We start from the raw sequence: 13,488 nt of genomic DNA, 5'->3' as shown, positions 1-13,488 counted from the left end.
GTATGTCTTAGAATGTAGTTATTTGACTCATTTGAGTGATACTTCAGAAACATGAAAATTTATATGTCATTCTTTTGAATCACATAAAGCAGTTATATATTTATACTGTCAGTTGAGAATATCCTCAGCAATGAGTTTTACTTGAGTACAAGTTCGAGGCATTTTAAATAGCCATTTATGGGGCACCTGGGTGGCTCAGTCGGGTAAGCGTCCGACTTCAGCTCAGGTCATGATCTCATGGTTTGTGGGTTTGAGCCCCACATTGGCTCTGTGCCGACAGCTCAGAGCCTGGAGCTTGCTTTGATTCTCTGTCTCCCTTTCTCTCTGCCCCCGCCTCCCCCCACCCACTCATGCTCTCTCTCTGTCTCAAAAATAAACATTAAAATAATAATAATAAATAAATAGCCATTTATGTTAAAGGAGTTAAAAGATCTTTGTCTGTAAAATACGGGCTCATTACTTAAAAATTGTGTCATCTTTGTCATAACCTGTCTGTATCTCAACATTTATAGTATCTATAAGGGTTAAGGTAGAAAATACATGTAAAATACTTAGAGCAGGGCCTAACAGGTGACACAGTAACAAGCAGAATAATAACAGCCAATACTTACTAACACTTACTATGTTCTAGACATGTTCTAAGCACTTCACATTTACCAACTCGTATACCAGAACTGTCCTGTAGAGTTGTTGTGGCTTTCATTTTTAAAATAGCTTTATTGTTTTAGGGAAAATGTGACATGCTATTACTTTAAAAATTAAAACAATACAGAAAAGAATACAAATGAAATGAAAGTCATCTTGTTACCTGGATGGTAAATAAGCTGGATAAGCAACCAGACACTTCTCTGTTTAATGTGGCATGTACATATGCATACACATACATGCACACAAGCATATATGATGTGTGTATGTGCATATATCCATACCTAAGTTATACACACATATGTACACAGCACACATCTATTTTTAGTAGGACAAAAAGAAATGGCTCTTTTTTTCACTATATAGTTGATTCCACATCCTAGGGGATAAAGATGTAAGACTTCATACTGTTTAGAATATTGTTTGTCTAGTCAGGCAACAGACACCTAAATACATCTTTACATAAATACGGTCATGCTTTCTTTTGTTTACTGGTCTTAATTTTTTTCATTTAAAGTAGCCCTTCAGACACAGTACATCACCATTATTGTTTTCATCATAACTACTTATTCCTTCCTAACATTTCTTTATATATATTTTTTAATGTTTATTTTTGAGAGGGAGAGAGAGAGAGCCCAGGGGAGGGGTGGAGGGGGGCAGACAGAGTTTCTGAAGCAGGCTCTGTGCTGACAGCAGACAGACGGGTGCGGGGCTCAAACTCACAAACCACAAGATCAGGACCTGAGCTGAAGTTGGACTGTCAACCGACTAAGTCTCTCAGGTGCCCCTAAATCTTTTGTTTTTTTTTTAATTTTTAGGGGCTCCTGAGTGATTCATTTCGTTGAGCATCTGACTGTTGATTTCAGCTTAGGTCATGATCTCGTGGTTCATGCTATGGAGTCCCATGTCAGGCTCTGCCCTGACAGCATGAAGACTGTTTGGGATTTTCTCTCCCCTCTCTCTCTGTCCCTCCTCTGCTTATCCTCTCCCTCCCTCTCTCAAATAAATAAACTTTGAAAAAAAACTTAATTTTAATTGTGGTAAAAAACACATAACATAAAATTTACCATCTTGACCAGTTTCAAGGGTACAGCTCAGTAAAGTATATTCACGTTGTGCAAACGATTTCCAGACCTTTTTCATTTTGTGAAAGTGAAACTCTGTGCACATTAAGCACAACTTTCTATTTTCCCCTCCCCCATCCCAGTATCATTCTACTTTCTCTTTCTATGAATTTGCAATCTTATCTTTTTTTAACTCAACATTTATTCCCCAGCACTCCAGATAGTCATGCTTCACAAGTATTTGTTGAGTAAATGAATGGATTTGTATTTGCACTCTACAGAAACAAGAAACACACAAAGAGGTCACAGCCTCATTTGCACTAAGAAATCAATAACCTCCAAATAGCTAAAACTTATTGAACATCTACTATGTACCAGGCACATGACACTAATTCTGCCCTTGGCCTCTACAGTCCGTTTCCAACACAACAGCCAGAGTGATCCTTTAAATATGTCAAATCCTCTGCTCAAAACCCTGCAATGGCTCCCAATTACACTAAGATAAAAAGTCAAAGTTTTCACAGTGGGCTATGGGCCCGATCCTACCTGGACCTCTTTACTTCTCTTACCTTTTGCTGCTTTCTGTCTCTGTCCCTTCCCCTCCAACCACACTGGATTCTTTGCAGTTTCTCAAACATTCCAGCAACACTCACCAGTGGGCCATTGCGCTTGTTGTTCTTTCTACCTAGACCATTCTTGTCCTGATATCCACATTGCTCATGCCCTTACTTCGATCAGCTCTTTGCTCATGACTCAACTTCCTAGGGATGTGATCCCGGGCTACCTTCCTGAAAAGAGCAGCATGTGCCCCAATTACTTTCTGTATTTTCATCTGTGGAAATTACCACATGATCTACACATATTTCCCTAATATATTTTTGTTTGCTTTCTTTTTCTGTCTACATCATCGTTGCTATTTTTGTCTGTTTTATTTACTACCATATCCCAGTGCCCCGGACTATGCTTGACACATAGTAAGTTCTCAATAAATATTAGTTTAAAATGAATGAATTCATACATAGTGACAGAAAAGCAGGTCATTGGTTGCCTTGGACTAGTAAGGAGGGGCAAATGACTGAGCAGGGGTACAGGGAACTTCTTCTATATCTTGATCATGTGTATGATTACACATGTGTATAAATTTATTAAAAGTCTTTGACATATACACTTAAATTATATCATATGCAAATGATACCTCAAGAAATGGATTTTTTTTTAAGTAGCACTTTGCTTCAAGTCAGCATTTGCAAAGTAGTAAAGCTATAATTCAAACCCAGGCGTGTCTGATTCCAAAGTCCTTCCTTTTTTTATGAGGTTATACAACCTCCCCTAACCTCTGCCCTACATAGTTTCCACGACTGACCCCACTGAGTCCTTCACCAGAAGGCTCAGTCTCACCTGTTTTCAGATTTGCAAATCTTCAAGACAGGCAATATGTTTTTGGTTTTATCTCTCCCACATTTTTAGATCTTAGGAATGTTAATCAGATAGGTGAGTGGAATACATTTGTATCCCTCTGGGAAGGATGGTATAATGCAAAAAAACCCATAGCCTATTTTCTAGGATAAAGTTATTACCTCTCAAGGGCTCAGATTCCCCATCTACAGATACGTGAGATACTCACTGATACCACACTGGTGTAATGGTCACTTTTATTTGTCAGCTTGACTGGGCTATATACAATATGTAGTTGTCCAATCAGACACTAATCTGGGTGTTGCTGTAAAGATATTTTGTAGATGTGATGAACATCTACAACTATTTGACTTTAAGGAAAGGAGATTATCTTCCATAATCTTGGAGAGACTGAACCAATCAGTGGAAAGCCTAAGAACAGAATTGAGGTTTTTCCCAAGGAAGAAGAAATGCTGTCTGTGAAGTCAAATGTCAACTCCTTCCTGAGAGTTTCCAGCCTGCCTTTCCTGATGGCCTCTCCTGCAGATTCTGGACTTGCTCACCTAGCCCCCACAATCACATAAGCCACTTTCTTGCAATAAATCTCTGTCTCTGTCTGTGTGTGCGTGTGTGTGTGTGTGTGTGTGTGTGTGTGTGTGTGTGTGTGATATATATATGAAAAGCATACAGGAGTCCTGAAAATGTGAGTTCTTCCAACTGAATGATAGTGCCTGTGGCTAATTAGCCCCCAGGTATTCATGTTCTTAACTGGAGTTAGGGTGTTTACAGGGATGAGCTCTGAATGAATATGGTTATGTTACCGTCTCCTCCCTCTCCCTGCCTATGGTAAGGTCAGCTTTGTATTGATCTCTATACTCAAATTATTCCAGACTTAAGCCCTTCCCTATCCTTCTAACCCTTGCCCCTACTTCCCCTTTAGACTGAGTCATGAGTGGTAAGTACCTCCTGAATTTCCTGTAACTGTGCCCAGCCTGCTTTATTGAAAGTCCATTGGTCACTACTTCTGGAATTTGAATGATTGTGTCCTTTGGAAACTGCATCAGTAGTTCTGTCTGTCCCAACTACCTAGGTTTCTGGAGTCAACCTTAGTAGCCAGGTCCATCTTGCTGTCCAACCTTGATAGGCAGATCTTAAGCTTTCTCCATCTCACCAACTTCATGTGGCCACCAGCAGAACCTCAAGCTTGTTAAGTCTTGATACAAGCTGTAAAAGATGGTTAGAAAGACCATTCCAATGAATTAGGAGTGGCTCAGTCACAAAGAATAGGGCCTTTTCCGAAAGCAAATTGGACCCAATTTTCCAAAGCTCAGATTAAAAACATACTCTGTGGGTATGTGTGTGTGTGTATACATGCCTAATTTTGTGACTGTATTTTCAGATATTATTTTTCAACTAGCTCTTTTGTTGTATCATTTATAGTTCTTAACCACTCTGTCCACACAGCTGATTCGGTATATGCCGAATTCTGCAAACTCTTAAATGTCCACGAGGATGGGAGAATATTAAGCAAATATTGACTTTTTAAAAATTACTCATTTTAGTCATGAATTTCAACTTCCTTTACCGCAAAAACCTTACATCGAAGTTGTGAACAACTACCAAGAATGACTAATTTAAGATTGTTTTTCTCTTCTCACTTCTCCCCTCATAATACTTAAAGCAGTGATTGAAAAAAAACAACAAAAGTGAGATATCTTAATTATCCTTAGACTTAATGGTAGAGATTTCTATATCTAATAGCTGTCCCCTTGGCCAGATCACTTAACGTCCTTGAAATTCATCAAAAACTAAAGCACCTAGACTGGCTGTTTTTCAGTCTTTTTTTTTTAATGTTTATTATTTATGTTTGAGAGAAGGAGAGAGAGTGCAAGCGAGGGGCAGAGAGAGAGAGAGAGAGAGAGAATGGGAAACAAGGAATCTGAAGCAGGCTCCAGGCTCTGAGCTGTCAGCACAGAGCCTGACACGGGGCTCGAACTCACAAGCCATGAGATCATGACCTGAGTGGACTGAGCTACCTAGGCACCCCTTTCCAAAGCCTTTTTCAGCTCTAAAGTCCCGTGAGCCTGTATGCTTTGGCCTTGAGAATCAAAGTAGCATTTGATATGCCCATTTGTCTAAGGAAGGATGGGGTACAGGGCACACAGTCAGAAGACCTGTTTGCATAGGTTTTCCTGGGTTCCACAGACAGTGGGCAGTGAGTTGATCAGTAAAGATATGGCTGGTGCAGTGTGGGCCCCCTGCCTATAACAGTAGAAAGAACACTCTTCTTTTTCTAGAGGAGAAGGTGATGTTTACTAAGTAAGAATAGGGTTTTGGATAGTAAAACGGAGGAGGATGTCCAGCGTTTGTTTCTGTTTTATTTTTCTCTTGGTGGTGGAAGGGAAGTTGCCACAGAATGGGAAATGCTATAGGGTAGATTGCTCATCTGGATACTGTCACAGGTGCTTGTAAGGAGGACCAGAAAGATGCTGACCTGCCCAGGTCTGACTGAGCAGGGGTTCCAGCTCCCCCTGCCCTGCTTGCACCAACCCTGGTGGGTAGTGATCCGGCACCCCACCCTCACCCAGTCTTAACCCAAGCACTGTCTGCCCACCGTAGTGGCACCATTGAGAGGCACAGCACAGGGGACTTGGGAACAGAGAGCCCCCCACCAGAGTTAAGTTCTTCCATCAGCAGGGTTGAAAGCTGCTCCCACCTCTGGAGAGATGGTCTCTGAAAAGGACAGAAACTTACCATCAGATTGAAGAGAGGGGTACATGCTCCTTTTGAGGCCAGGAGCTGAGGGTGTTGAAAATGCCTAAGAAAAGTGGCACAGACTGGGGTCACAGCAGTAGTGGCTCCTACTAGCCCAGTCCCATCTTTAATGATGAAGATTAAACACTGGTAAGAGCCAGACTGTTTCTGAGAACCTGAAGAGCTGTAATCACTTATAAGCCAGACTATTTCAGGTGGGCTGAAAGAGCTGGGTAAAAAAAAAGATGTCTGGAATAAACATCTGCCTGTTACAACCCACGAGCTCTCTTTTTCTTTCAGGTATCTGGTATAAGCTGGAGAAATAAGGGTCACATATAAATAAACCTAATTGGATTTAAGGAAATGAAGAGGTTTAACTCAATCCCTCTTAATTTGGATTAATGTCACTTATACCTTCCAATGTAGGCCAAGCCTGGCTAAGGGAAATGAATTGAGATGAAGAAGGGTTATCTGCTTTCTAGAGTCTGTAGATATTTTTCTGACAAGTTAGTTCTTTCTCAGTCATGGTAGAAGTAGATAGTGTTAGGTGGGAAAAGAAATGTTCTTATTGTGGTGAAATAATATGGAATATAAACTTTACCATTTTAACCATTTTTTAAGTGTACAGTTCAGTGACATTAAGTACATTCACAGTTCAACCATCACCACTATACCCATTAAACAACAACTCCCATTTCCACCCTCCCCAGCCCCTGGCAACCAACACTTTACTTTCTATGACTTTAACCACTCTATACAGCTCGCATAAGGGGAAGCATATGGTATTTGCCCTTTTTTGTCTGGCTTATATTATGTAGTATAGTGTCTTCAAGGTTCGTCCACATTGTAGCATGCATCAGAATTTCCTTCCTTTACAAGGTTGAATTACATCCCATGGTGTGTGTGTGTGTGTGTGTGGGTGTGGGTGTGGGTGTGCGCACGCACACGTATGTATGTATCACATTTTGATTATCCCATCATTTTGTCTACAAACATTTGGGTTATTTCTACCTTTTGGCTATTGTGACTAATACTACCATGAACATTGGTGTGCAAATATCTGTTGAAGTCCTGGCTTTCAGTTCTTTTGGTATCTATCTGGAAACAGAATTGCTAAGTTATATGGAAATTCTATATTTAATTTTTTAAGAAACCACTGTATTGTTTTCCACAGCAACATTCCCACCAGCAAAGCAGAAGTGTTCCAGTTTTCCATGTGCTTGCCAACACTCTTGCTATTTTCTGTTTTTATTTTCGTATTAGTTATTCTAATCGGTGTGAAGTGATATCTCATTGTGGGTTTGATTTGCATGTCCCCAATAATTAGTGATTTTGAGCATTTTTTATGTGCTTATTGTCCATTTATATATCATCTTTGGAGAAATGTCTACTCAAGTCCTTTGCCTATTTTTTAAAATATTTATTATTGAGAAACAGAGAGACAGAGCATGAGCATGGGAGGGGCAGAGAGAGGAGGAAACAGAATCTGAAGCAGGCTCCAGGCTCTGAGCTGTCAGCACAGAGCCCGACACAGGGCTTGAACTCACAAACACAAGATCATGACCTGAGCTGAAATGAAATCAGACGCTTAACCGACTGAGACACCCAGGTGCCCCATTTGCCCATTTTTTAATTGAGTGGTTTGTGTTTTTGTTGTTGAGTTGTAGGGGTTCTTTGTATATTCTGGGTATTAATCCCTGAGCAGATACATGATTTGCAAATACTTTCTCCTGAAACAATTGCTTAAGTTGGCACGTTTTAACTTTTTTTCAAGCCAGAACACATGTATTTTAGGACTAAAGAAATGATACAGGCTCATGATATAATTTCAAAAAACATAAAAGGAATAAAAAATAAAATCATTTGAACTACAGAACCCAGAGATAACAACATTGTTTGGCTGAATATCCTTCTAGGCTTTTTCCTATGCCTGTAAAAAATTTTTCATCCAGACTACACATAATATCCTATAACCTTTCCTTAGCAGTAAACACAAGTATATATGATTGTTCTTATGTACCATAAAGTACTTCACTGAACAGATATACCATAATGTATTCAATCAATCCACTAACAATAAAAGATGGAGGTAGTTTCTAACATCCTTATTGTAAACAGTGCTTCATGAAGGCCCTTTGTGTATATCTTTACATATTTGTTCAATTCATTCACTGGGATAAATTCCCAGAAGTTGAATTTCTGGGCCAAAAGATATGAGTATTTAAAATTTTGATATCTTTTATATTGCCAAATTACTTTCCAGAAAGGCAGAACCAATTTATACTCTTACTGCGTATGAGAGTGCCCATTGTCCCACACCCTTGCCAAATTGGCATGCTTTCAACAATGGTAAAAATAGGTTCTTGTCTGCTTTCCTCCCATGAATCCTGCCAAAGTGCCTGATGTGAAACTAAATGAGAGGAATATAAAGTTGACAGATGGGAAGTATTTTGGTCACTATAATGTTTTATCTAAAGTGCACCATTTTCCCCTCAAAGCAAGTGTGATAGATAAGCCTTCTTCATTTTTTAGTACAAGTTCTAGGAAGTAATTTCCTAAATGGATTGATTCCTTAGAGAGAGAATGTCTCTGAGGACGTAGAAATTATTCAAACCAAATGTGCTTTCGGTTGATAGAGGATATACGTTTTTTTGACATAACAGTATCTATCTTTTTTTAAAAGATGCAAAGTGTTTTAGTCTGTACTATTTATTCAGAGTGTCATATCACAGTTTATTCTCAATGTACTTATTTATTTGTCCAAAGTTTCTGCAGAGAAATGTTTCCCCAGCTTTGTTTTATGTTTTATAAACTTTTTTAAAAGATTGTATTTTTTTAAGAAATTTCTACACCTGGGGCACCTGGGTAGTTCAGTCTGTTAAGAACGACTCTTGATTTGGGCTCAGGTCATGATCTCACAGTTTGTGAGATTGAGCCCCATGTCAGGCTGTGCACTGACAGCATGGAGCCTGCTTGGGATTCTCTCTCTCCCCCTCTCTCTGTGCCTCCCCCACTCATGCTTTCTCATTCTCTCTCTCTCTTTCTAAAAAATAAATAAATAAACTTAAAAAAATCTCTACACCCAACATGGTGCTTAGACTTAACAACCCCCAGATCAAGAGTCACATGCTCTACCAACTGAACCAAGCTGGGGCTACTGTTTTATAAATTTTTTAATTGAGGTATAATTTACATTTACTATAAGTAAGGGTTTTTTTCTTTAAAATCTGATTGCACATAACTTGTAAAGGTAATCCTTTCACCATAAAATTAAAGAGAGAGATATACATTTAAACATACTCTCTTTGGAAAACACAGAAAGAAAAGAATGGAGTTTTATTTATTTAAAACAATTTTTTTAGGGGAGCCTGGGTGGCTCAGTCAATTGAGCATCTGACTTCGGTTCAGGTCATGATCTCACAGTCTGAGTTCGAGCCCTGCATCGGGCTCTGTGCTGACAGCTCAGAGCTTGGAACCTGCCTCAGATTCTGTGTCTCCCTCTCTCTCTGCCCCTCCCCTGCTCATGCTCTGTCTCCCTCCGTGTCAAAATAAATAAAAACATTAAAAAAATTTTTTTTTAATTTTTTTAAATGTTAACTTATTTTTTCAGAGAGAGAGAGAGAGAGAGAAAGAAACAGAGAGAGACTTGGGGCGCCTGGGTGGCTCGGTCGGTTAAGCGTCCGACTTCGGCTCAGGTCATGATCTCGCAGTCTGTGAGTTCTAGCCCCGCGTCGGGCTCTGTGCTGACCACTCAGAGCCTAGAGCCTGTTTCAGATTCTGTGTCTCCCTCTCTCTCTGCCCCTCCCCTGTTCATGCTCTGTCTCTCTCTGTCTCAAAAATAAATAAATGTTAAAAAAAAAATTAAAAAAAAAAAAAACAGAGAGAGACAGAGCATGGGCAAGGGAGGGGCAGAGAGAGAGGGAGACACAGAATCCAAAGCAGGATCCAGGCTCTGAAGTGTCAGCAGAGAGCCCGATGCAGGACTTAAATTCACGCACTGTGAGATCATGACCTGAGCAGAAGTCAGATGCTCAACCGACTGAGCCACCTAGGTGCCCCAAGAAAGGAGTTTTAAATTTAGCTATTTCAATCCCTGGATATATAATACTAAGCATATAATTTAACATAATATTCTTGTTTTCTTCTCTGATAACCTAGAAAAATTAAATCTGCCCTACCTTCTCCATAGAGATGTTGGCAAGACAGAGATGTCCCAACCCTACAGTAAATTGAATTGCACATTTTTTTTTACATGTGGAGCCAAATATATCTAATTGACTTTTATATCTAAACTTTAAGTTTTTGTGCCCAAAGGGATGTCTTTCTTTTTCAAATGAAAGCATATAAGTTAGATGGATTCTTTATAATACAAAATTATACTCTCGTTTTTGCATTAATATCATTGAAAAGCATTTTGAAAGTGTTCAGCTTCACGGATAGTATTAATGACACTTACATGACAAAAAGTCAAAAAAAGGTAATTATAAAAAGTGAACTGTACATAATAATCCTTGTTATTTTTCCCCTTTCTGCCACTTAATAAATTAAGTGTATCAAATTATTATAAATGTAATACTTCCAAAGTTAGCAAAATTATATTTTTAAAAGGGCATACCAATACTAAAATTGTTTTGAGAAAAAAGAATCCTTCCCAGTCTATATTCTAATGTGTTTTTCTTTTAACAGACTGGTTAGGAGTAAATGCTTATCCTCTGAAATCTGTCTATTCCCCAGGAGGGACAACTTGGAGGACTTGGGCCTCTCCTACTTACTCTCGCTTTGGGAAAAAGCACCTTTGGTAAGATGGAGAGAAAGAACTACTAATGCGCCGCGCAGCCCTTCTTTCTTTCAGAGTTGCCTGTCCTTAAAGACTTACCTTGAAATAACCATATCATAGTAGGTCCTGTCCTGCAAGAAGGACTGAAGTTTGAAGGAATTTATTTTAATTCAGCAAAGTATTAGGAAGCTCATTTGACTACAGATGTACATCCCATTCTCCAGTCAGCTGTATTAGTCATGAGGCTGACTTTGGTAAAAATTATTTTTTCTTATGGCGAAAAGCACGGAACAAAATTTGCCATCTTGACCCTTTCTCAGTATACAATTCAGTACTGTTAATTATATTCCCATTGTTATGCAAGGAATCTCCAGAACTCTTTTTTGTCTTTCAGACTGACACTCTCTATCCATTAATCAACAAGTTCATTTCCCCCTTGTCCCAGCTCCTGACAATCACTGTTCTACTTCTTTTTCTATGAATTTTACTACTAGGTAACTTAGGTAACTGAGATTAAGTGGAATTGTACAGTATTTATCTTTTTGTGACTACCTTATTTCACTTAGCGTATCTCCAAGGTTCATTTGTGTGGTAGCATATGTCAGATTTTCTTCCTTTTTCAGGCCACACAGTATTCCAATGTACCACATTTTCTTTATCCATTTATCCATTGATGAGGCTGACATTTTGAACTCTTACCTACCTGATTCTGGCTTCTCTTTGTACTTCTCCATTGGTCCAAAACTAAGGATGGGAAGGGATAGTAATTAGTGTTCACTCCCTTAAGACCCAGCAGATTGGATAACGAAGTGTTTGTGGTACACATGTATTGTTTTGTCTGTCCAAAGTCAAGAAAAAACAAATCTAGAATGAGGTAAGGAGAGACTTTATTCAGAAGGATTACTGCAGTGAAGGGATGGGGGCTGTCACAGTAGGGGTGCTCTAATCATAGGCCATAAGACTTTAAACATCTCAGAGGTCAGGTAGGTCAAAGATAGGCTAAGTTCAGGAGCCAAATTCAGGAGAAGGGAGAGAAACTCGACTAAAGTCTACTCAAGGCAAGTTAGCAGGCATTTTTCTACCTTGGTCAGTGAGATAAACAGTTCAGCTAATGATTTATGAGACAAAGAATGGAAATTTGTAGAGTCTGTGTCTGGTCTTGTCATAGGTAGACAGGTGGTCATGAGTCTTATCTAAGTCACATGGAGAAGGGTGGTTCTTTGCAGGAAGCTGTTTCTTGGAACACAGAGGGTGAGTTGGTGTGTGTTTGGGGGGCTTGTGTTCCAGGAGCACAGCGCTCAGATAAATTTCAACGTGGTTGCCAGCATTCTTTGCCACTCCATGGGGTGAAGAATGCACCTTGTGGAGAATCTCCTTCCCTTGGTTTGAATGAGGTTGATCCCACTTCCCTCTTTACATGAATGAGTATATGGCCCCAGCCCTGACCATGCCCTGCCACTTCAAATATCTTTCTCCTCTGATCACTATTAATGATCCAGGAAAGGGTACACGATCCAAACAGGACCAACTGATCTACTGAGATCTGATCACCTGAGTGCTCAGAGAGAGAGAACCCTGACATTATCTAAGCCCCTGGATGCAGCCATGCTCACCTTAGTTCTACTTCTAGACTTCCCAGTTTTATTAACTAACAAAACACCCTTTTGCGTAATTATGTGGGTTTCACCCCCCGAAAAAATAACTGTGTTATAGTCCTCAAGGCCTTTGTTGGTTTGGATGGTTGAAGGGCCCTGGCTATCTCTGATTATGAAAGATTCCAAGGGTCTTGTTTTAATTCCAAGAGTAGGAATATTGACTACAGAATTTTGGCCATATTTCAAGCTTAAGTAATTCCATCTTCCCTCCCTGAAATTTTTTACTGCAAAAGTATTCAATATTCTTTACTTCCCTCACTGGACTTCTAAGCATCATGGGATCTCCTGATCATTTTTCAACTTATCAAAGGCAAGTCCTGAATTTGGGGTAAAATAATCAGTATCCTAACTTAAACTTTAATAAGAAATCATGGTTTATAAGGAGAAATGAGCTGAAATGCCCTACATGTTTGATTTTCAAGTTCTATTTGATAAGTTATGTGAGCAATAGATTGACATAGGGAATGAAAGTAATCATTTCCTCAAATATGCAGGGAGAATGCACAAGACGACATCACAGAAGAAATACAATGTGGTGTTAATAAAAATCATGAAGATTTTGTTTACATTTGGCATTTACCTAACTTCAACAGCCATTTTTATTTAATAATTACATGTTCTGATAAATAATAGTCATGAAATGGAACATGAAAAGGAATTAAAATGTTGTAATTATGAGGGACAAAAAAAAGTAGCAGCTAATCTTTGTAAGTTAATGTGCAGGGGGGAAAAGCTAATTCAACAACTATTTCTGGAGTGTCCATTATGTGCCAGGCTCCAGGATACAGCAGTGAACAATACAGACAAAATCTCTGTTTTCATGGAACTTCTAGTGGGAAAATGTACCAGTAAAGTAAAAATGACAAACCTCCAAAAATAAATGCCATCTGGGTTCCTAAAGCAGGAGAGCCTCTGACCTGCTCTTGTTTTGTTATTCTTTGTCCATTAGAAATTGTCTTTTACTGAAATGTTACAGTGACCATCTTGTGAGTAATTTTTGGCTTCTCTTTAAAGTTCTTCTGTATTTCCCAAATTTTATACAATGAGGCTCTATTACTGTTTAATTAAAAAAAAAAAGAACTTATTAAGAGGAAAAAAACGTGACAGGCAAGAAGTTCAAAGTAGTAAATCTTGGGAGTGTGGAAGGCTCACTCAAACACCTCCTTTTAGCACCTTACTGCCACTCCGGAACTTAAAA

General features: G+C 39.1%; 1 long non-coding RNA gene across 1 annotated transcript in view; it reads right to left on the bottom strand.

Annotated features, from left to right (window-relative positions):
• The window catches only part of LOC128778301 (uncharacterized), a 31,785-nt gene extending 21,878 nt beyond the window's left edge, over positions 1-9,907 (bottom strand). The window contains exon 1 of the long non-coding RNA XR_008423842.1: positions 9,871-9,907. This is a non-coding gene — a long non-coding RNA (uncharacterized LOC128778301). The remainder of the gene's footprint in view (positions 1-9,870) is intronic.
• Positions 9,908-13,488: the final 3,581 nt, after the last annotated feature.

The sequence above is a fragment of the Panthera pardus genome, unplaced genomic scaffold (assembly GCF_024362965.1).
Source record: "Panthera pardus isolate Hobbes unplaced genomic scaffold, ASM2436296v1 HiC_scaffold_2, whole genome shotgun sequence".
In the NCBI taxonomy this organism is placed as follows: domain Eukaryota; kingdom Metazoa; phylum Chordata; class Mammalia; order Carnivora; family Felidae; genus Panthera; species Panthera pardus.
This window is presented reverse-complemented; position numbering and strand designations above follow the sequence as displayed.